Source organism: Ctenocephalides felis, unplaced genomic scaffold (assembly GCF_003426905.1).
Source record: "Ctenocephalides felis isolate EL2017-DRISC unplaced genomic scaffold, ASM342690v1 CF-g0.4_SCAFFOLD_00845, whole genome shotgun sequence".
In the NCBI taxonomy this organism is placed as follows: Eukaryota; Metazoa; Arthropoda; class Insecta; order Siphonaptera; family Pulicidae; genus Ctenocephalides; species Ctenocephalides felis.
In genome coordinates, this window is record NW_020536999.1 from 10,056,676 (window position 1) to 10,083,597 (window position 26,922).

The 26,922-nt window shown below is 31.7% G+C and overlaps 1 pseudogene; it reads right to left on the reverse strand.

Annotated features, from left to right (window-relative positions):
- The window catches only part of LOC113377701, a 30,932-nt pseudogene that overhangs the window by 2,458 nt on the left and 1,552 nt on the right, over positions 1-26,922 (reverse strand).

Consider the following 26,922-nt stretch of genomic DNA (forward strand, 5'->3'; position numbering starts at 1 on the left):
ACACAGAATTATTTGCAAGTGCGTTTAGACTGTGACTATACGGGAGCACTTTTTCAATTTTGTGCAAATTAGGTAACTATTTTTTTTTAATTGAATTCGAAATGAAATGACGATTGTTGATGTTCTGGAGATAAATTGATTTATGATTTATAATTTACATTTGATTTGCTCAGATATAACAAGATAGCAAAAATAATGAAAGTTACAGTATTTGTAATAATATATTTGAAAACGTTTAAAATTTCTCGGATATTTCGTTACGGTACGGGAAGTTCCAGCAATTTGACTTAAGACAGGATGCCATACACTACTATTTTATTTCTACTTACTCAGGTTGCGTTGGTTCAGCAGTCCTATTATTACTAGCAGCTCCACTCCTAAATTTCGGCAAGGCTCCACTTTTGCGTTGGTCTTCAAAATAAGCCTTTCCATACCTATATCCGACATCCTTGATTTCATCGAATGATCCAAATTGTAAAGTCTTGTATCGATCTATCGGAGGCCTTAGGTATTCACAGTAGTCACTGGCTTTCACCTCCTAAAGGAAAAAAATAAGATAAAATTCATATCTGTAAATGTTCATGTGTTTTTTCCTCTATTACCTCTAACTGGCGCACGCATGAAACGTATGCCAATCTGGACTGTATGTCGGGAAGATTGGGAACCTTGACGGGTTCCGTAAAGGGGTTCCATCGTTTCCACAGAAGCCACCAGCCTGATAAATTGTCACCATAATCGGTCAAGTCGGTGTCGTCTTGAGAACCCACATCGATGGCTAAAATGCTGTGAGCTCCTTGAGCTCTCATCACATCGGCTAAAGGGTAAAAGATTGTTGTAAATAAAAATAATAAATAAGTTAAAAAATAATTAAATAAATAAGTTAAGACTTTTAGGAGCGCAATCACTATTTTGGGCATTGTGTGTATAAAGACATATATTGCAATAATTATGAATGTGCACTTTCGATTTTGTTCGGATTTTTACCTGCGGTATATCATCCCTCATATCTGTTCTATCAATACAATAATAATAATTTTAAATATAAAAGGTGTGATACAATAGTGTACTTGATTATATATTCTATTAGATATTTATAGACCTGTAAGCAAATCTGTGAACTGATCACAGAACAACGGATTTTTATTTAAATTATTTCCTAATGCCTTGCAATGATATCAGGTTAGTCCTAAAGTGTTTTTCGCCAGTGACCAATTTCAAAACTGGTTTATAATTTGATTTTCAAATTGCACTACTTCCAAGAAAATTAGCTGAAGCTGGTTGCAAAATGAATTCAAAAACGTTACTGAAACGACTAAATAGTTTGCGACAACAATATTGAACGGTGTATCCCTTTGATGCTGATGAATTCAAAAGTCTCTGGAGAGTTTTGATGGAACTGAATGGTTATGTGGTTAGAAAGATGGTTAACTACCCTTAAATCTAGTATCTAGATAATCTACCTTTCAAATTTAGTTTTGGTTAACATTCTGAATAGTCCAGCATTCCAAGGTAGTCCTAATAATTTATTTGAAGGTATTTCTTCGTTAGTATCTTCACCTTTTCTCCAGAATTAAATCTTTCCATGTCATCTTTTTACTTTATTTTCTGCAATCAACGTTTCGGAGCATTTTTACCTTTGGATCCTTAAAAAAGTTCTTTTTCTTTGAAAATTGGTTAGGTAAGAAAATACCATTTTCAAGCTTCATCAAAACTCCCAATTTTATTTCTTGTCAATGCTACAGTTACCAAAAGCTGCCAATCTTCAATACTATATCCCAATGGTGTGTAGTTGTGGAAAATTTGTTAGAGTATTTTTTTAGTTGTGTCTAATTATTTATTTGCAGGTATTTCTTCATTAGTACCTTAACCTTTTTTCCAGAAATAAATCTTTTCATTTCATCTTTTGCATAATTTCTTGCAACATCTTAGTTACTATAAAGCACTATCATCGTTAAATTTAAACATCAAATTTTATTCCTTGTCAATACTACAATCACAAAAGCTCCTAATCTTCAATACTATATAACAATGGTGTGTAGTTGTGAAAAATTTGTTAGTTTGCTAAATGACTATTGTATTGCCCTTAGTGTTGATACTGTTATTCTTTCAAATTGATTTGTGTGCCCAAATTTTTGTTCAACTCCTATTTTCCTCAACCGTTAAGATTATCATGAAGAAAAAACCTGCATTCCTTTAGCAATGTAATTTATTTTTGGACTCAATGATGCTTGTTTCACTTGTTTTTCTAAACCTTGCTAAGTTTATCATGAAGGATAATTTTTTTTTTTGAACCCAAAGTTTCATGTTCTACCTATTTTTCTAAGATGCAGCCAACATTTTTAGAGAATCGACCATGTCAATGCCTTAATCGTTTTTGGAGTTCCTGGTCATATCAGTTGTAAAGACCAAAATTACCAGATTTTTGCCAGATTTTTGAAAAAAATAAGAGTCTTGCCTCTGCCATAATTTGTTTTGGCGGGAGTCTTTCTGGTCACATCAGATTAAGAGACCAAAATACTCAGACTTGAAAATGGTAAATATAATATGTGTGATAAGTCACTGTCTTAAACAGTTAAGAACTTCCTGGTCAATTGGAGAGACCAAAGTCATCTGATTTAAACATGGAGAATATAATATTTTTGGTACATCACTGTCTTAAATGTTTAAGGACTTACTGGTCAGTTAGAGAGACCAAAGACATCTGATTCAAACATGGAAAATATAATACTTCGGGTACATCCCTGCCTTAATCGGTTAAGGACTTCCTAGTCAACTAGAAAGACCAAAGTTACCAGGTTTGATTTTAAAAAATATAATGTTTTTAGTACGTCACTGGCTTAATCTGTTTTGGACTTCCTGGTCTTACTAAAGTGACCAAAAGTACCTAACTTCGAAATATTTTTGCTCTTTCTTGAGTAATAAAAAGTTTTTGTGTACAGAAATTTCAAAATTAAACAACCATCATATTTTATACTCGATTATGGCGATCACTGTGAGCTAATAATATTATTGCGCTGTTTAAGTCTATTTAGATCCAGTTATATATACAGGGTATCCCAGAACTCAACGTCAAGCCGAAACAAAGATGTCAAAAATTGGAAAAAAATAATCCATGCACTTTGAAAATTATGAGCTTTTAAGAGCTTTGATCAAACTGTGACAATAATTCAGTTAGTATGATCAATTTTTATTACTTTCGTTCATTTAAACTTTGAAACCGTAATCGTAAACTAGTGGTGTATAGCATTGTTCCTTAAGGCAAATTGCTGGAACTTCCCGTACCGTAATGAAATATCCGTACGCCAGAAAACGTGGACAAAAAAATGCGAATACAAAACACACACACACATCCATTTTTTCTGAGGTATGCCAAAATGTTCAGAAAACTTCAAAGCGTCGAGAAATGCAAAAATTTTCATTTTCGATAATCGGCCCATTGCTATAACTACGCTACGGGAAGTTAAAACATGAAAAAAAAATTAATCCATGCACTTTGAAAATTATGAGCTTTTAAGTGCAACCTAAAGTTTTGGTCAAACTATGACAATTTTTTAGTTATTGTGATCAATGTTTATCCTTTTTGTTCATTTTAATTATGGAACCGTGACGGTAAATAACTAAATTATATTACCACATCCAAAAATAACCGTTAGAAATTCTGGAATACCCTGTGTATATACTGGCAGTCCTTTTAATTTTAACAGTCCCACAACTGAGGTGTAACTCTGAGAATTGCTTGTTGGAGTTTTATTAAAACCCTTACGAACTACCTCTTTCAACTCTGTTATTACCTCGTTTACCCGACGAACTCCGTTTCGCCACCAGACGGTTTCGTGAGAAAAATGAAGAAATTTTTTGTTTGTTTTATATTTGAAAAGGAAAAATTTGATTTTATTGCACGACAGTAATGAATTTATTTCGATTACAAAAATGAAGTGTTTTTCAGTTGAACTTCTCCAAGTAAATGAAAGTAAATCCGCAAATTATCCATTTCATTGAAGTGCTCTTTGGTAAACCACATTTTTTGTTTTTTGGTCTGACGTTAACACAAACAAAGCGGATGGTTTTCCAGCTCGTGAACAGGCAACGTATAACTGCCCATGTGAAAAACAATGATTTTCTAAATAATCTATTTGAAATTTATCGCGCAAACACTGAGCGATTGGTCTTGCGACTTGTTAATTGTCAAAGTCAAACGAAAGACCAGTCGGAATCATTGGTATGTCACCAAATCGCCAGCAATTTTTGATTAAATGGTGAAATTCAGTTTCATTCTTTGCGGCCAGAATTGCTCGTTGACTTAACCAAACATAATTCTGATAATTCTCACTAATGTCATTACTCGAATTTTTAATTACGGTGCGTGAAGTTCCAGCAATTTGCATTAAGGCACGATGCCACGATGCACCACTAATTTTCTTAGCTATAAACCTTGCGGAGCCCGAGACCTTTCCAACGAATGCAAAATTGTCGAAATCGATTCGTGCGTTCTTGTCAGGAGTTACATCGTCATGAAGGAAAACCCAACTTATTTTTATATATATGTAGATAATTCTAATAATTTCTCGTTACCTGGTACATTGTTCACATAGCACCCATCGACCAACAAATGTCCATCCTGAGGGTCGCACATTGGCGGAAAGACGCCCGCAACTGTCATACTGGCGCGAACGTAACGCCAAACGATTCCTGATGGCACCAGGAATGAAATAGTGATAGAAATTTATCAGGACACAAAGTAATTTCTCGAAGAAATTTGCAAATTGAAGTTTTGAGTTGTTGCCGAGCTTAACCAACATCGGGAAAGTGGAAAAAATCAATTAGACGAAGGGCGAAGGGGAGAGTCTGATGTATTCAACCGATTATTTACCCAAGTTATGGGGAAAAATTGTTATCCGGAGAAAGGCAGTACTTCTATACTATCTAAACCGTAAAAGATACGAAAAAACTTTGTTTGTACGAAAGATGCAGAATAAAATTACGAATAAAATGATATATAAATCGTTAAGTGTGTTCATATAATTTTATCAAGATCTTCTAATATTTCTTCTAATATTTCTTTCTATGTGGCAAAATACACACGTCCAAGATAAAAGGGCACAACTAGTGTAACCGCCTAAAAAAAATGCGATTTTTGGGAATTTATATTAAAACAACTACATTATCAATCATTTCAAAATTTTAAGATTATATTTACACATGTTTTAAGAATACATAGTAAAATTTTTGAAGAAAAAAATTAAATATTTTTTAAGTTATCATCGATCTCCAACGGCGCGACAAAAAAAAGGCCCTTCACTGCTGCAGTGATTCCGGCCTTCTACGTGGATGAAATTAAAAAAAAATCTCGTTAAACTAGATAATATTGTCTATAAAATGAACTACGATGAAAAAAATAAATCAGAAATTAACAAAATAGCGGCGTTTAAAAAAAAAGTCGAATTTTACCCAAAATTTTGGTCGTTTTTGGCCTGCCAAAATTCGATTTTTGATCTGATCAAAAAATCGATAGTTTATTTCACGGAGAACTATATATAGAACATGTGAAAAAAAATTGATAGTGATCAGATCATTTGTTTTTGAGTAATCGCTGCAGCAAATTCGGAAAATGCTGTTTCGATGAAAACGCGTTTAAAGATAAAATAATCGTTATACTACATACTATATGTATACTCTTTAAATGGCTGTGACTCAAAAACTATTTAAGATATCGATTTAAAATTTTGGTATGTTATTTTTAAAGGTATAACCTATCGAAATATGGAAAATTTGAAAATTCGATTTTTTGAAAATTTCACACTAGTTGTGCCCCTTAAAGACAAACTTCCAAAATTTTAACTAACTTTGTCAATAATGATAAAAGATAGTCACGAGCAGTTATTTTCAAACACGAAATATTAAATTTATTTTAACTATTCGAAATCTAAATTTTGTATCGTCCAACTTTATTACGTACATTTTGTAAATTTTAAATAATAATATATAATAATAAATTATACAAGGGTTTTATATCATTATTATCAAAAATAATTTCTATATTTTCACAAAATTTCATCCAACTATGATGTAATATCAAAAACATATCCAAGTTTTCTCAATTTTCTAACAAAAACGATACTGTTACTTATTCGTGTAAAAAAACTAAATCACTTTAGTGACGTTCAGGTTACGTAACTGCCACGTGCAACGTCACTTTAACGAAATATCAACGTTTTTAAAGGAGTATTCTAGTGTAGGGCGATGAATTTTAAGTCATTTTTAAAGTGTCGTAAAAGAAAGCATTGAATGTTTTTACTATCCATTTTTTTACCACTTGTTTATTAATTTTATTAAAATACAAAACAAAAATTGAAAAATAAAAAAGTTGAAAATTGTAAAAACTGGCAGCTGATGAAGTGGGTGGTCTCAAAAAATTGGCACCACAGTCTTGACATGATTTCAGCCCTTCTAGCCATCGGAAATGCAAAAAATAAAAAGATTATTAATCTACAATGATGTCGCAATCGCCCGAACTAGCGATGAGTAAATTTTTTTCTACAAATTGGCGACTGTTTGAAAAAAAGTGTCTTTTTTACTGTTTTTTTGAGTTTCTCGAATTTTTTAAATATAGTAAAAATTGGAATTTGGGGATGATGCTAATTCGGGCTACAGATAGGTCTATAAACAAGACTCTCTGAACATTACTAGTGAATCGGTCGAGTAGAACTCGAGAAATCGTGTCAACAGTACTGAAAAAGTCTGTTCTGAGAAAAACGCATTTAAAGTTTTGCGTGAAGCCAAACCTGTATGGAGACCGAGTCAGTAAAATGCCTATATCTCCGAAAATAATTCAAATTTTCAAAAACCTTCTCGTACCTATATTCTTAGATAGTTAAACTTTGAAAATATGAAATAAAACAAAATTCGACGTTTTTGAATTTGTACACTAGAATACCCTCTTAATAGTTACAGACTCTCCCTTACCTGGACTAAAAACCGTAGAACAAATTCTGACAACACGTATTTTATCATTCGACAATCGACTAAAAAAAAGTTAGTACTAAACATGCAGGACAAGAAAAAAATTATGAAAATCCAGTGCGCCAGAGAAATGTGTCCATGAAGAAAATTTTACCGACTGCAAAGTGTAGAGAAAAACCAGCACCAAAATAGAAATAAAATGAATAATAAATATGAGAAACACTTACCTGCTAATAATAATAATAATATTAAATTTAATCTTAAATTAATAAATAAATACGAACATTTATTTCTGGCTAACTTCTAGATAGTACATACATATATAATAATGAGTGTGTGTGTCAATAGTGAGTTGCGCTCGCAAAAAATCGTTAACTTATTATTATAAAAAAAATATTAATATAGAAATCATTAAAATAAGTTTACCTTGGTTTTACCATCCTTACCACTCTGAATGCTGAAATAAATTGTTTGGGGATGGAATCGGGATGAGAATTGGAATTACATCATGCCGAAGGCCGAATATAAAGTTCACACTTGTCTCGTTCAAAATTTTAATATAAGTGCAATATTAAAGTCTCGGATACATGTTTTATGTCTTAGGTAACACTTAAGTGATAAAATTAAGCAGTTCCAAATGATTGGTACTGATTCACTTATAAATAAAACTAGTTGGTATTGGTTTTTTGCTTTGAGACAAGTTACATGAACTTCCTCGATATGTGTAAATAATCGACTTAATCAATAAAAAAATAAATTAATTTATGAGTGATTGAAAGTATTCCAAGTGGATTTATTACACATCATTGAAAACGAACGAACACGTTAACTCGGAGTATTTTCTAAAAGCAAATTTTCAAAAATCGACAATTATTATATTTGAACCAGTTTCCGTAGGACTTTAATGGCTCAGTATGTTCATTAAAACCAAGAACTCTATCGTTATACCAAGTAAATTGTCTAATTTTAATTTTATCAAAGGTCAAAAAAACTACTGATTTTAACAAACTTTTATGAATTTTTAAAATTATACTACTTGTCGTAAGGGCGTAATGTTTCAATAAGTTCTATAAGACCATGATATATATCGCCAAAAAAAGTTCCATAAAAATCGGCTTCAATTTTTGTTTCAACAGTTAATTACAAGAAAACGGTTCGGTAGATTTTCACCTAAAACTAATCAGTATCATTCCCAACTAATATTTTTTCAAATCGATTCTGTAATATGAGCTTAAATGTGGACGAAAATTTTAACACTTTTTTACAAATTACAAAGAAACGGCTTGGCCGATCGTTGCACAAAACTGAGAAATAATAATCCACACCGAAATGCATCGATTGGCTTTGAAAATTTTGAAATCGGTTCAGTCGTTTTTGAGCAAACGTCGATGAAATTTCTAATTTTGACAAATGCCAAAAAAACGACACTAATTTTTGCAAACTTTGACGAATTTTTAAAATTAAACGACTTGCCGTAGGACCGTAGTATTTTAGTATGATCTATAAGACTATGGTATCTACCATCAAAAAAAAAAAAATCGTCGAAAAAAATTTTTTTAACACTTTTAACACAAAAAACGGCCCGGCCGATCTCTACCAAAAACTAATCAGCGCGATTCCCAACGAATATCTTTCGAGCGGTTTTTGAATTTTCAAAATCGATTCAGAACTGTGGGCTCTAAAACGTGGACGAAAAATTTTTCACTTTTTTGCCATTCACCCAGAAACGGTTCGGCTGATCGTAGCGCAAAACTGATAAACGCTAGTCCTCATCGAGATATATCGAATGGCTGTTAAATTTTTGAAATCGGCCCAGCTGTTTTTGAGAAAACGTCGATTTACGGCAAAAAGTTTGTTCACACACACACACACACACACACACACACACACACACACACACACACACACACACACTATTTCCCTAATATCGAGGCCTGGCTCGACAGGAAGCATGGCGAAACAGACTTCTTTCTAACTCAGATGATGACGGGTCATGGCTCGTTCAATGCATATCTCTTCAGGTTCGGTTTGCACACATCACCGACGTGCAAATACTGTCCGGAAAAAACCGACGATGCTGAGCACACCTTTTTTAAGTGCACGCGCTGGAAGAACTTCAGGGCTGACACCGAATTGTCCCTGGGAAGGGCCCTTAATCCCGAGAACATTGTAAATACTATGCTGCAAAGCAAGGAAAACTGGGCCGAGGTAGCAGCTTATGCACGGCGCCTCTTGACAGCAAAAATCGCCGAGAGGGACCAATAAACTTAGGAGCTAACGTCATGTGACGCAACACGGACTGGGTTGAAGAAATGCTAACGCGGTTCCGACCCAGCCTTCCTCGTGATCATATGCGGGGAAATGAGGAGAGGAGGTTTTTTAGTGGGTGGAAATCCCACACTACCGTCCATCATCTTTTAAACACACACACACACACACATACACACACACATACTTTTTCCAAATGTTGGTCTCGTTCGAATCAGAATGACTTGAAACGTCAAGAAAACATAAAATTAGCGAATCGGATTTTTTTATGTAAACATAAACTTCTCCTTCGTGAAGTTAATAAACAAGACGTTCAAATAAAGTTATTGAACATCTGTTACTTGCAATGTAACATAAAACATGTAACCCAGAATAGCAATTGCACTTAAAATAATATTTTTTAACGAAGAGAATGCTAATGCGAGAAAACCTAAGTTTTGCCATAAAGGTTAAAGCATGTAACCGAGAATAGATATTACACTTATAATAATGCCGACACAAAAAATCTGATGTCCTGCCTTCGTGCATAATGTAATTCCAAAAGGACTGCCAATTTTCGGGTAAAATTGATCTCTCAGAGACCAATGTTATGGCAAGGCTATGTTATGAAAAACTTTCCATACAAAATCGTTCTAAATATTGACAAAAGCCTTGTGGTCGCTGTGCAGTCAGGCGTATTTCTCAGGTTGTCACATAGAAAACCTAAGCTTGTAACCGCAGCAATGTCACCAAAACGATGTTAGATAACAGTATGTTTCTGACCCAGCTTCATAACATACGAGTGACGTTGCAGTTTATGTGTAAAACGCTTGTATGCACAGCAAATACATGGACATTTTGACAGTATTCAGTATGAGGCATAATGTATGCAAGTCGGAGCGTAGCATGGCCTTGCCACAACATTTGTCTGTTATGATCTTTTCCGTCTATCCTTGTATACCTGGTAAATTGTTGACGTATCCTCCGTCCATGAGCAGGTGTCCGTCGGCGGGATCGCAAAGGGGCGGCATGTAGCCGCTCAGACTCATCGATGCGCGGACGTAGCGCCACAGCGAACCTGGATGCAAACACGATCACGACAACGTAACAATAACGTAACAGGTAACGGTAACGGTAACGTAACAGTCACGTAACGGTAACGTACGCAACACTCGATTCATATTAACGATGAATAAATTGGTAATAAGAAGTATTGTGATTTGAGACGAAGGTCATTTATACAATTCGTAGGTATGTGAGTTAAATTTAAAAAATACAAAAAGGATACAAAACCCAAATGTAATGTAGTTCTATGATACTCTCGACTTGGATACTTATGGGGCAATTCTGCCGTAACATAATTCTGTCATGGCAACGCTATCTTATGTTTATTTATTAATATTAAAAGTTATGAAAATGTCTATTTATTTGCCGTGCGATCATGCGTATTTTACATATAAACTAAACAAAAGAGAATGTTATCATAACTGCACCATCGCTGATTGTGTTATTATAACATCATGCCTTGTTTGTTTATATGTAAAATACGCCTGATCGCACGGCAAATAAAGAGAGTTTCTCACAGTTACCAAGCAGTAAGCATAAGATAGCCATGCTATGGGCTCTGTTACAGCAGAATTACCCCATTAATATGGCAAAATGTTTTAAAAAAAAACATATGAATTATAGTTTGAAATGATAGTTGTAAAATATATTGTATAATTTCAAATTCAACGTTGACATAAATATTTGGGTCTAAAGTTCAATCTAAAATCTATACGTTTCGGCTATAGTTCTAACCTTTTTTTAGTGAAACCCGAATTAAATTTAAAAACTAAAATATGTAACAATTTAACAAGTTGAAAAACTACAAGAGGCAAATTAAAAGGCAATCATAATTTGCTTATTCTAATATCGAAAACAGAAAAAACAACAATCCATTGTATGGTAATACAGTCATTAAAACTATTGTATTTATAACATATTGTTTTTTAAATAACATTATTTACAAAAAAACAAGTGTGCAATATGCATGATCAGCATATACAGACCATGGCCAGCTAGTCGAGTGCAAAATACGTGCTCAAAAATAGAAGGGGGCTGTGACGTCATATGTCTGAGCAAACATTGCCGACGACAATCGCGGACTCTCCCGATGGATTGAATTTTGTTTAACAAAAATCATGAAGTATCACGTTTGGGAAGATGTACAGTATGATATCATGTGTATTTATTTTTCATCTGACTTTTATTTAAATCTAAACATTTAAAAAAAAATTTTAAAAAATGTTTGTTAGGGGAGGGAGAGGTGGTTTTGAATATCACCACAAATCACCGAAAGGAGGAAAAGATCCAAAAATCCTTAAAAAATGAACACGTGATTATTGGACACCCCGAAGTGCCTTTTGTAAAAAAGTTTATTTTAGTAAAATTTTGAAAAATTATTAAAAATACAAAAATTTTACATACCACAGATTTTGCATACCATATATTATTGTTTTTTCTGTTTTGAGGATAAACAAATTATAACTTTTTCCTTTGCAATTTTTCAAATTTTTTACCAATTTTAGTTTCTAAATTTAATTTTAGTGCCACTGAATGAAGACTAGTACTATATCCTAAATTTAGAAAATTTAGAATTAATTTTTAATAAAATTCATGACTTTAATGTTATGACCGATTAATAAACTCTTAACATAAATATAGTAATTTATATTGAAGCAAAGGTTAAATATAAAATTTAACTCACATAACAAATTGTAAAAAATGATTACAAAATTTTGTACAAAATGTTTGTTGTGTCGACTTTTCTTCAAATTAGTGCATGACAGTTGATGTAAAGTAAATATTTAATTAAAAAAATCTGACGCTTTTTTAACTTGATTTTGATAAAAAAAAAAGTAATCATACATACTGACACTCCAAGCTTTTGGTAAAACAAATTAAATTAAATTAAACTTTGTTTTAAACAAAAGTCAAAAATAGTTGTTCCAGAGTCTCATGTAACTAAACCACTCAAATTTTAAAATTTAAGTTCAAATTTGAACGTACATATAATTAAATGTTAATAACAATATATGTATATATAATTTTAATAAGCATTCAGTTAATACTTATAATTACAATGATTATTTTGTCTTTCATGCCGTTATGAGAGAAAGCACATATAATTTGTGTATTTTTGTGTAATATTTTATGATAGCAAGCATGTAAGCATTTGAAATCATTTTTATAAGTATAATATAATATTTTTTTAAATATTAATAATTTATAAGATATTTTATAAAAAATTTATTGCAGCCCTCGTCATTTATGTTAATTATAGATATATAAGTCATATTAATTACATACATATGATACATGCTTATATAGTTATATATATATATATATATATATATATATATATATATATATATTTATATGTGATATTAATGCGCACCTGTAAAACATTTTACTTACAACATTAAAATGTAATATTAAAAGAAGCCAGAAATAAAATTCATTTCGAAAATGTTATACAAAATTTACTAGACAATTTTATACGCGATATTGAAAAATTACCATCCAAAATTTGTAAAAAAATAAATAAAATAACATAAAACGTATGGTTGGGCGTTTGAAGAATTTTTTGTGAATTTTATGAACGTTGTCAAAATCTGCACTTTAAAAAGTAGAGGAGAAAAGTCATCCTGAAAAAAGCTAAAATAAGATTTCATAAAGAATTGAGAAAAATGAGTTGCGAGGTAAAAAAAGTATGCAAATGTTTCACCACGAGTGACAAATTGTATAATGACACAATTTTTTAATCGATAACATTCAGAATATTTTTAACAAATTATAAATGTTAATTACAATATAAGTGTTATAAATATATTACATTTGTCACTCGAGGCTGTGAGTATTTTTTGCATCGAAGAAAGAAATCTAATCATAAGCTATTCGAACAGAAAAAAAATTGAAGATAGAAAGTAGAGAAAACTCAAAACAAAATCACAAAACACAACATAAACATAAAAAAATGCAGTAGTATTTTTTTGGTACGAAAACCCATTGGTCAAGCTCAGCGACAAGGAAAATAATTGCTTCCTCGAATATTGAAATAAATATACATAAAAGCCATATACATTTGTATATGCATGAATATATATATATATATATATATATATATATATATATATTTATGATCCTATAATAAGTTGATGAATAAATGTTTAGCTACAAAACATAATGAGTGATGTACAAACACAACTAAAAAATATAAAAATATCTACAAAGCCGAACAAACTATACTTAAAAATAATTGATTAAATTTTGAAAAACAAAAATTTAACTGTATTAATTCTGGCTTCATTAACTCATTAGTTAACACCAAGTATATATATAAAAATATATAAAACTAATCTACACTAATACGTGAAAATCAAATTGTACCAAACTGTCAACAAACAATTTTGTTTTCTAATTCGAAGAAAAATCTACATTCTATATATTAAATTTGTCGTGTGAAGAAATTTTTTACATACAGTGAAATCCCGTTAAGACAATTTTCTGGTGGCGTATTATGCGGAAAATAGTGCGAGGCAAAATCGTCTTAACGGGGTTCTACTGTGTAATGTGTAATATTCATTCTATTACAAGATGCCCCTAATTTTAGCCCGGATATAAATAAACTCTAGTCGAGATATTAAATAAATAGCACTTGTCAACAATTATAATTGTAACTAAGTGTAAGTGGCATTTTGCCTTAAGGTAAGTAGAATATTTTTTGAATCATTCAAATCGGATGCTCCGTTCTCTATTATAAACTGAATTGCCAGTTATGCTCCGAAACGGTTAGACCTGCCTTTGCCAAATACTAATCTGCACGTCTTGTTATCAATACGAATCGATTGTTTTTTGAATCATCCAAATCGGTTGATCCGTGCTCTTGAAATCGTTGATATAAGAATGTATCCACACATACATTCATATACACATGCATACAAATGACACTAATTAGGAGAAAAGAATAATTAAGCACATAGCATTCTAGAACCTCCCCCCATGAAGAATTGAGTCGATATTACACGCAGGCGGTATTGAGCTCGACATACCCAGACAAAAGACCTAGCCTGGTATTCGTTAAGGCATGTCCTTTGCTATATAAAAAACACACATAGAAACTTTTACTTCCCGTAGGGTAAGTTATAGTAATCGCAAAAAAATCGAAAATGAAAATTTTTATGTATCTTTACGTTTCAGAGGTTTCTGAATATTTTGGCATAACTTAGAAAAAATGGATGTATGTGTGTGTGTGTGTGCGTAGTATGTATGTGTGTGCGGATACAAATTTTTGTCGACGATTTCGGGAACACGGATGAAGCAATTTGAATATTTCAAAAAACATTTGATTCGTATTGATAAGAAGACGTGCTGATTAGTTTTTGGCGGAGGCAGGTCTAGCCGTTCCGAAGATATGGGGCAAAAAGTGCCAAAAACGCTACCTCTGTTTTTAAGAGAACGGAGCATCCGATTTTATTAATTCAAAAAACATTTTACTTGTATTGACAAGATGAAGAATTAATCAAATTTTCATAGGGGCAGGTCTAGCGGTTTCGGAGATATAACAAAAAAAGTAAAAAAAAATGCCATTCGGCGGTCAAAAATGATCATTAGACATATGCACATCAAATTATCAGATATTTTATAGAGATTTTAACAATAAGTATAAATTTTGTTTACATTCCTGTGGGTTCCGTACCAATGTTTATCCGTTAGACAGCGACGCGGCGCTTACGCGCTTTATATTTTGTCTCTATGCAGTTAAAGCAGTACGATTGCTTTGAAAAAAAGTTCAGATCTTCCAAAATATGTCAAAATAAAGAGAACATTTTTTTTTTCAAAAAAAAAAATTAAATTTTTTTTTTTTAATTTTTTTTTTTTTCAAAAAAAATAATTTTTTGTCCAATTTATAGTTTCTCAAAAATCTTATTTTTTCGAAGTAAAATTTTTTCAAAAATGTTAAACGTTTTTAAAAAAATAATAATTTTTGGTAAGGAAAGTTCCTGGAATTTGCCTAAAGGCACGATGCCTTAATTGCCTTAAAACAGAATTCCACTTACAGCTAGTTTTTCTCTAAGGTAATACCAAACTATTTAAAAGAAAAAATATGCAAAAAATTTCATTATTGATTTTTTTGCCCTGGTGCTGAAAACATACCTATAGAACCTAAATACTAATCTTTAAATGCGTTGGTAAAGAAAATCTTTAATCGTAATGCAAAACATTTGCCAATTATATTTTTTGTTGACTAGTACTATTTATTCCCAACATATCTCTTAATAAACTATTTATCCCAAGCAAACAAAATCAAGTTTAAATCGAAATAAATGACTTACCGTGTCTATGCACCCTCATACAACTGTCTGTTAAATCGGTGGTGAGTGTGAAGAATGGTAACCACAAGTCTTCGATATGAGTGTCCCCAAATGTACCTCGAATTGTCTGATTGAAATCCCTTCCGGAAAACATTGAGGTTATGGGATAGGTGAGATCTAATAAGGTTCTCCACCACTGGTTAGTTTTCTGGTTAAAAATAGTTAAATAAATTAAACTTTTGTAAGGTAAAATATTTATTTAAATCAATCGAGCAAAATAAGAACTCACCCTAGCCCATTCTCTAGCTTTTTGTGTGACAGTCGTAATATTTTTCTCAGAGCACCACAGTGCTCCGATGAATGATCCTATGCTTACACCTCCTACCATATCAATCGGTATACCAGCCTCCTGGAAAATAAAAAAAAAAGTTAATATTTTATTAACCTTATATACAGTTTGTTAAAATTAACACACTTTGTAACTAGATAATTACATTTATTTTCAGAGGACAAGCAAATGATGCTAAGGAGATCTTTCAGAGAAAAATATATAAAACAGAAATTAATTATTCAATAGTATTTTTTTACCTGTATAGCTCTGACCATTCCAACATGAGCTGCACCTCTGGCTCCACCACCACCGAGAACCAGACCAACTGAAGTTCCGGTGAGCCAACGTGCCAATCTTGAGAAATCAGAATGGAGATTTGGTTCTGACATCAGGACTTTCGAGTACAACTCATTCTAAAGAAAACAAAAAATTAGTAAAGCGCATTCTATATCTCAAAAGTTTCATTTATACTCACGATTCTATATTGGCTTTTCCTAGTAAACATCCTCTTTGGACATTGTATGTGATGGTGTGAAGAAACCCAATTCCTCATATTCAACCACGCAACTGTGTTCTGGGGTCTGCAAGGTGCACCTAAGACTTCTCGATGGAGCAAGACCAGTTCCTTTTGTGTTCTCATTGCCAAACGTTCAATCTCTTTCTCAATCTGAAAATACAATAAAATAAATAACAATGGTAGGTATTGGTATTAATGAAAAATAAAATTCTATTACCTTTCCAACACTTGGTGCTCTTTCACCCAAACCAATAATCAGCACAATATCAGCCTGTCGGACACATCTTTGTGTCCAGGGTGTGAGTCCATTATCGCACTGATACAAAGACATTCTGTGTTGGTCCTCCTGCTGTGCCAACCAGCCTGACAGGCGATATTCACTATTGGCATCCATTATGCCTGCTCCTAGAGTCTTGCGCATTACTTCTGAAGTCAGTCTTAGAGTTGGTCCTAGAAGGGGAAAATATAAATATTTATTTATTTATTTATTTAAATATATAGCCCACAGATTTCTCCAAGAGGACTCAAAAATACAATTATTTTACATAATGAATAACAACTAAAATATATACAAAATTACAATATATAGTTAGTAACATAAAATGCTTAAGATAAAATTACATATAATGCAGAATGTGACAATAATATTTATAAACAGAATAAGAAAATAATGAGATGCTTGAAAAGAAAATAAAACGGTTAACTTGTACAGATGAAGATTATTTGATTAGGTGAAGTGTTGTGAATATCTATTTCATTATTAATTAAGTTAAAGTTAGAGGACATAAGTAAAATTGGCGAATTTAAGAGAGAATTAGATTTAGAGGTAGGATAATTGAAAAATAATTCAAGAAGATAGCCTTGGAACATTAAAGGATAGTTGATTGAGAATAAGAGGACTATCTATAGAATTATTGCAAAGCTTAAATAAGAACATAATTGTACAGATAAATCGACGTGAGGCAAGAAAAGGAATACCAAATTATTTTAGTAAAGTGTTGTGGTCAAAGCCACGTTCAGGGTAAATTTTATATGTTTTATAATAAAGGTATTTCAGAAATTTTCGCTGAACATTCTCTATCACATCAGAGTTGTTGATATGATGAGGATACCAAATAATCGAACCGTATTCTAATTTTGAACGTACAATAGAATAGTACATGCAAAGAAGTGCATTGATAGACTTAAATTGTTTACAATTTCTCAGTATCAAACCTAAAGATTGATGTGCTCTATTACTAATATCAGTTACATGATCTGTGAAAAACAAACCAGAATCAAATAGAACACCTAAATCGGAAATTTTATTACATCTATCAATGCTGGTGTTAGAATTTTTATAATCAAAAAGTATTGGAACGCGCTTATGTGTAAAACTAAGAATCTTGTACTTTGATATATTTAGATGTAATTTGTTATAGATACACCAAGATTGGAAAAGGTCAAGTTGAGACTGTAATAATAAGCAGTCATCAATAGAATTTATTTTGAGATATAGTTTCAGATCATCTGCAAATAATAAATGTGGACAGCTAATAATATCAGAAATGTCATTAATAAAAATAATAAATAGTAGTGGACCAAGAATGGATCCTTGAGGAACACCTGAACTAATATTTTCAGTGTTGCTCAAGAATTCATTAAGATAGACAATAAGTTTACGATTATGAAGATAACTCTCAAAAAAATAAATAAGTGAAGAATTAAGACCAATCTTAGATAATTTAGTAAGGAGAATGTTATGATCAATTTTGTCAAAAGCTTTACTGAAATCAGTGTAAATAACGTCAACTTGTTCATTGATGTCAAGATTCTCAGCTATATATTGTTTAATACAAATTAAATTTGTTATCGTAGAACGGCCAGGCATGAATCCAAAATATCATTTACACTCAAGATATAGATTAAACTTGATGGTAGCAGGACATTAATTCTCCTTACCAATTGCACATAACGAGTGATACAACTCGTAAGCAAAGGCAGTCAGAGGTACATCGTCAGAAACTGGAACTAAGGCTACTGTAGAAAAATTCTGTTGTCTCAATGTGCGTTCTCCTCCCGTAGTCAAAGGCCTATGGATTTGTGGATTTTGCCAAGTTCCTAAGAGAAAAAAAACAAAAACACAATTAAAACCTATTTAATAACACATAGTAACTAGTGGTGTATGGCATCGTGCCTTGAGGCAAATTGGTGGAACTTTCCGTACCGTAATGAAATGTTCGAGAAATATTAAATGTTTTCAAATAGATTGTTATAAGTACTGTAACTTTGTTCGTTATTCGTATTTTATAGTACTGTAACTTTGTTCAATATTCGTATTTTATAGACAAAATATAAGAGTTTGTAAATTGAACGATGACATTTATATATGTTTGTATGAAAAGTAAATAAACAAAACTGTATTAATCGAATTTAAAATGAAGGACATTGTCCAATATTTATTAGAATTATATAAACTGAATTGCAAAGTTAAAATTATTTATTTGTAGTATATAAGTAAGCATTTAGTTAAAATTAAAATTAAAATCCGAATTATTTTCGATACTCAAAAAAAAATCATTGGAAATAAAAAAAAAAAAAATTGAAAGAAAAAAAATTATTTCTCCAAAAGCAATCGGTTTGTCAACACAATCAGATTTTTTTTTGAATCATTCAAATCGGATGCTTATTGTTAGTTCTCTCAAAACTCCCATTTTAGCACATTTGGCTCCGTATCTCCGAAACGGTTGGACCTGCCTTTGGCATAAACTAATCACTTCTTTCTAACATAAGAAACTGAATGTTTTTTAAATTATTCAAATCGGATACGCCGTTCTCTCAAAAACTCGATTTCTTTTTCTTCACTCTTTGCTCCGTATCTCCGTAACGGATGGACCTGCCTTTCCTAAAAAATAATCAACACATCACCCTATCAATAAGAATCGATTGCTTTTCGAATTTTTCAGATCGGTTCATCCGTGCGCCCGAAATCGTCGACGAAAATTGTCTCCACACATACCCATACATTTAAAAGATAAGTATAAAATCAGTGCAAAAACGATAACATTCTAGATCCTCCCCCCACAAAGTATTGCCTAACGACGGAGGTTTTAAACGGTTTTTAAACGGTATTATACCCAGGCGGTATTGTGTCTGACATACCCAGACAAAAGACCTAGTCTGGGATGCATAAAGTATTTTGTTCGCTTTACAAAAAAAAACACACATTAATTTTTTCTGAAGTTTGCCTAAATGTTCAGAAACTTCTGAAACGTGAAGATATGTAAAAATTTCATTTTTTATTTTTGGTAGTTGAAATTCTTTTTGTTCTGTATCTCTGCAATTGCTAAACCTGCCTCTCTTAAACTAATCAGTACTTTTCCCTATTAATACAATTCAAATGTTTTTTCAATCATTCAAATCGGTTGATCCGTGCTCCCGAAATCGTCGACAAAAAATTATATATTGCATCTAGTTTCTCTATTCTAAAAAATGTTCAAATATTTAGAAATTTGATTTATTTATTTACCCATAATTTTCTGTCCGAGTAAACTAATAAGTCTTGATACGACAATTGGATATTTCAGTTTGATAGCATTGAATAATCCTTCTGGAAGTTTTGCCAATTCTGAATCTCGAATTGCCATTACGGTTGTTGCCTCTTGGTTGACCGCTGACCATCTCAACCTGGAAAAGATAATAATAAAATTAGTAAAGCATCGATAAAAAAATGAATTATCAATAAAAAAGGTAACCTTAGTTTAAACTAAAAATGTCATATGCCGATAAGATTTATATTAAGTTGGTATTGGTATGGTTTTAATTTATCATGATTAATTCTAAGAATGAAATAATTATATTTCCTTATATACAAAAAGTCTTGAAATAATCAATGAAAGTTTCTCCAATGGACATTCCAAAAGTTACAATAATAAAGAATTCTGATTGACTTCATAAAACAATTCCTTAACCTTATACTTACAATTCCAACCATATCTCCTTTACCATATTCACCGACAAGTTCCTTTTTACCATTTGCATGTTTGATAACAGATCTAACACGACCAGACAGAACAATATAAGTAGAATCGCTTTCATCGCCTTGTCTATACACAGCCCTTCCAGATTCGATGAATTGCCAGTCAAGTGCAAAATCAACCTATAACAAAAATAGACTTAAATCTTATTTATCGAAATTTATTTAAAAATTCATTGTAACATACCTGTCTTACAAATGGAGTCAGTCTTTTTACAACGCTATGAGAAATATGCAGTACTACGTGTGGACGTTCTCTCATAATGCTGAAAAAATAATAATACATATATATTATAAGGCAAATAATAATCTTATATATACAAATGGAGCTCACGATCAAATGATTCGGTAAAACTCGAAAACGGTTAAACCGATTTGGCCAGTCTTAGTCTTGAAAAATTCGTACCAATCAGTAAGTTGGCGGAAAGAAGAGATATTATTTCAAAATCGCGTAGAAACTTTACAATTTTACTTTGAAAACTTTTGTAGAAGCGTAATTTAAATAAAACAATGGACGGTGGCTAATACGTCAAATGTGAAACGTTTTTAACCGATGATGTTCAATTACTTTTAATAGGATGTTTTACGTGAATATTATTTAATTATGATTAAATTGTGGTAAGTAGTTGTGTTTGTAGCTTTATTTATATAACATAAGTGTTATTAGAAACTCAAAATATCAACTTTTTTGAAATGTTAATATGAAAATGCACTTTTTGGCATATTTTTCTCAAACACAGTGCTCTGAAAGATCTCATTTGTATAATTATATACTCATTGGTATTTATAAAACATTTTCTAGAATAAATATTTTTTTATTTGTGTTTAAAATCAAAACCTAAATTTGGAATCGATCAAAGAGACATTTTGTCGAATAACATTTTCCCAGTTATAATTTTCCAGAATTTATCAAAGAATAGATAGTAATATATGAATATTCGGGGTTAAATAGGTCCATCACCGATGTGTCAAAAACCAGTAAAGTTAAGCATGGTTTAACAACAATATTTGAAAGTAGAGGGAAAAAGATGTATAACCAGCTATAACCTTGATTCTTATGACTTTGCTATCGGGAGATAAACGGTAATCTTTGAAAATCCATAATAAAAGTATTTTCTTACGTTGGTAGTTTTTTAGCATTAGTTAAAAATGTAATTATTTTGTAAAATACCTTTAAAATTATAATAAGACTTTAAACCTTTTTGCCACCTGTCCGTTTCAAGTTACCGGGTAAAAAAGTCTAGATAACAAATTTTTGAAAAACATCAAAAAAGCACATTTCTACAATGATGAAGAAGAAGGCAGTTTTACTGAACGTAGTCAGATAATTGTTCGTTTGAAATGTGTTATTTATTGTGATATAATTGTTATGGTTTTCATAATATAGTTTATATTTGCTCAAAGTCAAATTGGATCTTTGTGCCTTGCCCTGCTCTACATATATACTTTTTATTAAATTTACTTTAATTCATCGAATGTCACTTGAAACTTTTCAAAAAGCAGGTCAAAAAAGAAAAAATCTCTCCTCGCAAAAATTTGAAAATTTTGTATAAGCTCTGTAGTATTATTTACAATTATACACAAAATTCAGAATCCAAAATGAATATGAAAAACTTGAAACGTAATCAATAAGTCGAAAGGTAAAAAAAGACTTGGATGGATTATACTATGTTTTCTATAAAAAGTGTATAAATTTTCCAGTTTGATGGTATTGACAAAATATAGACAAACTAATGGGGTTTATTGTTTTTATAATACCTCATTGCATATATGTAGCATTCAAACAACACATCCTTATACACTTAAAGTAATAATATTTTGATTCTCTAGAAATTGTTTAGAATATATCTTACTTAGCAAAACACGTTTTGCCGGGTCAGCTAGTATTACAAATAAAACCGTAAACTTCTTTTTAGGTTTGCTTATATGTAAAATACGCCTGAACGCACATCAACTAGATAGACATTTTCAATGTGTTTAGTACCAAGGAAGAATAATAAGGAAAATTTAGAGTATATTTATTACCATTATCACTTACGTATAGCAAGTAGTCTTAGAAACAATAGCAATCTTCGACGAATGTTTCGCCTTAATATTGAAGAAACTAGGTTCCCCAGTAAGAACTGCCAATCCTCCAATCATCTCTCCAGTGTATGCACTGAACATATGGACTTCCGGAGGTCCAGGAGAGGCACCAGTGGTACCAGAGGTTCCTGCACCCGAACCACCACTCTGAGTACCCATGGACACACCTCCGGCCATGCAAGGACCAGTATTGGCCAGGGCGAGGGATGATAGAGGTCTTTGGGTGGCTGTCAGGTGTCCTGACATGACGTATATTAGACCAATTTCCTGGATAAATAGATAAAGGATGAATTTATATTTTTATATAATTATTAAGTAATAAGTTTTTGGTAAATGGTGAATATTTTTAAAAATAATTGGTATTCTAGTGTAGAGATAATGGATATTTTCAAATTTTAAATACAGTAGAACTCCAATTATCCGAACTCCAATTATCCGAACTTCGACTATCCGAATCACTTTCAGAAAAAAAAATTGTCCAAAAAAAAGTCTAAGTGCGCTATTATTCTTCCACCAGCAAAGCCAGTGTAGGCACATTGTTTGTTTTGATTTGACGGAGATGTTTACAAAACAATGATTTTTATTTCTGAACTTGTACATTTCTTTTTTTTAACTTCCCGTAGGGTAAGTTATTGTAATGGGCCGAAAATCGGAATTGAAAATTTTTACATTTCTCGACGTTTTGAAGGTTTCTGAACGTTTTGGCATACCTCAGAAAAATGATTTGTGTGTGTGTGTGTGTGTGTGTGTGTGTGTGTGTATGTATTGTGGATACAAATTTCCAGTCACGTTTTTAGGGCGCACGGATCAACCGATTTGAATGGTTTAAAAAACATCCGATTCCTATTGATAGAGAAAAGAGCTGATTAGTTTTTCGCAAAGGCAAGTCCAGCCGTTTCGGAGATACGGAGCAAAGAGTGCAGAAAATAGAAATCGTATTTTTGAGAGAACGGAGTATCCGATTTGAATGATCTAAAAACATTCAATTAGTAATGATTGGGAGAAGTGTTTATTAGTTTTTGGCAAAGGCAGGCCCAGCCATTTTGAAGATACGGAGCTAAATATGTAAAAAATGGCAGTTTTTGAGAGAACTAAGCGTCCGATTTAAATGATTCAAAGAACTTTCTGCTTGTCTTAACAAAATAATCGATTTGGAAAAAAAAATTGTCCCATTTTTTTTTTAGTTTTTGTGTATATCGAAAATATTTATTTTTAATTCTGACTATAGTTCTAATATACTTTACAAATAATTTCAACTCTGCAATTCAGTTTATATAATATTTATAAATATTAGACAATGTTACAATATTTATAATAATCTATTTGAAAACATTCAGTAATCCTCGAACATTTCGTTACGGTACGGGAAGTTCCAGCAATTTGCCTTAAGGCACGATGCCACCCACCCCACTAGTTTTTTTTTTTTAACTCGTTTAAGTACATTTTATTTATATTTAAAACATGTGAAAATGTCATGTTTCTTTCATTTAATGCAATAAAAAATAGTTCAATATCAAAACGTAACTTTTTTTCTTTTCAATGGCAATTTTAAAAAAAAACTCCGATTATCCGAATATTTGATTATCCGAATGGGTCCCGGTCCCCATTAATTCGGATAATTGGAGTTCTACTGTATTCAAGAAAATGTGTACGAAAGGATTTTTCAAAATTTAAAAAAAATTCTGTTGTACACAATCTTCGATGATGCAGTTATCATAACATTCTCCCTTGCTTTCTTTATATGTAAAATGCGCCTGATCGCACAGCAAATAGACAGACATTTTCATAATTTTCACTGCCAAGAACGATCATAAGATAGCGTTGCCATGACAACACTATTTTATGAGGTCTGTTATGGAAGAATTGCCCCATTAATCCTAGTGCGACAACATTCTAGATTAATATTATTTTTTAATTTTTCATTATAGACTACTAGAAGGGTTGCAATCGTGAACAAGGTCAAGTACCAATTTTTTGTAACTGCCAATTTTTAAAATTATTAACCTTTTTTGTATTTACTTTAGGTTCTGTACTCTTGTAAAGTTCATAAATAAGTTATGGAAAAATAATTTAATAGTAAAAAGTATTGACTTTTTCACGAAGATTTAAAAATGCCCCAAAATTCATGTCTCTACACTAAAATACCAGGTTAATTAAACTCACAAATCTGAGACAAATTAATATATAATGAAATAATGAGATTATATTAATAAATTTATAGATATTTTTACTTAATGTAGCTGACAAACTATTATCTCATTGTCAGTGATAAATTGGTGATAGTTTGACTCGATCTAACTATTATTTCAACCAGTTGTCAACCAGTTATAGTTAGTTTTCCATAAGGCAAAATGCCACTTACTCCTAGTTTCAAAAATGAATTGGTATATTGCAAACATTCTGATTATCGATGGTTGTATATAATATATAATAGATTATTTTTGGATGTAGATGATTACTTAGTTGGAAGAATGGTTACTGTTTTGTTAGTAATATTAGACATGCAATTAAAATTGTTTAAATCAAAGTAAATATCTGTTAGTAAGACAAGCAACATTCGAATGTTTATTATTAACCCCACTAAAAAAAATCCTATGCCTGCTGCTGATATCTAACATGTGGCAAAAACTCTCCAATCTAAATTGAAGTAAATAAAAACAATACAGGATTAAACATAAAAATCTACTTAAACAATATTTTTTTAATACAATCTAAGCTAATAATTTAAAAAATTTACTAGTAAGAAACTAAAAGTCATTAATTCATTTTAGTAATAAAAATAAAGTTAGTTATAATTTTAGAACATTAAGCAATTTGAAGAGAACCTTCACCAATATAAAGAATTATTTTCTTACACCATTTGCTATCAAAGTATTGGTAAATTTATAAAAGAAGACTTTAAAATATTAAAAGGACAATATTATAAATAGTAATTACCTTTGCACTTTCTTCCCTCATCAGCACAGTTCCAGCACTAACGTCTCTAACTTCCACTCTGCCTTCGAGCAGACTTCTATCACCACTAAGACCTGACAAAAAGTGACAAAATAATAAAAATTTGCCTTAAAGCACAATGCCATACAGCACTAGTTTACTAACTTATTCCATGGGAAGTTAATAAAACTATACTGTTATTTTCTTACCCAATTCTCTGGCAATCCCTTCAACAGCAGCCTTCATGACTTCAGCATCACAAGACGGTTGATGAGGCAACGAGTCCTGAGTTCCCGTACCAGCATCACCAGTCGAGACCTGATGATCCTGTTGTGATGAGGTCACAGTTGTGCTGCCTGTTTGAGTACCATCGAGTGATGCTGTCATATGATCAGTTGGCTAAAGAGTAAAAGAATAAAATTCTAGTTAGACTTGACCAAGGTGGTAAGTTGTAATTTATTCCCATACCGTTAACGGTGGGTTGAGAAGTTGATCTAAATTTGGCATGTGTTCAGGGCCTGACATAGACAACCTGTGGTGAGTATCTGAAAATATAAAATACTCATATAATAACTAATTACTATTGAGGTATAAATTATTTATTACTTACATCCTTCGTGCCAGTCTGATGGAATTCTTGATATCCGGCTTTGACTAGGTTCATCTGAAATAGGAAAACACATATAAATATTATACATACTTGTTTTATAAATTATCAATATTTTGAACTTACGGTAGTCCTGTCTTTCCCTGGTGGTTTGTCTGGTCAATCTGTGAGAACCAGGCGAGAAACCAGCTGTCGGCATATGGGACACCTTACGTTTGCCTCCAGTACTAGACGACTGCAAAAATAATTTTATCAATAACATAAGATATTCAGTTACTGAAAAAATTGTTGATCTGATCACTTACAGATGTTATGAGCTCAGAACTTAATCCTAAATACTGATGAAGCGCAGTGAATGTGACTCTTTGAAGTCGTACCATTATAACCTACAAATAAAAAATAAATAAATAAGATTTGTTTTAAGGAGGATTACTTTTATATTTTTTTTATTTTATTACCTGCATGACCCGAACAAATCTATCAGGCTGTCTTTGAAAATATCTTGAAAAGCAGACATTGGCATTTTATAACTTGAGATGGTTCCATCGCAACTGCTGATATAGTTTTGTAAGGATTAGGATGACCCTGAAATAAAGAGATGTGTAAGGCTAAATGCCACTTTCAACTAGTTTTTTTTAACTTACTGTGAGCCAATCGGTAAAACTCAGAGTGATGTAACAGAATCACCAGGCCTGACATATTTCAAAGACAATATACCAGATTCCTGTGAGGTGACTGTGACATTCAAAAGACCACTCTGGACGACGTAGACATTTTCATCAGCATCACCTAAAAAAAAATAATTAAATTATAAATAACTAGCAAACCCGATGAACTACGTTTCGCCACCAGATGGTTTAGTGAGAAAGA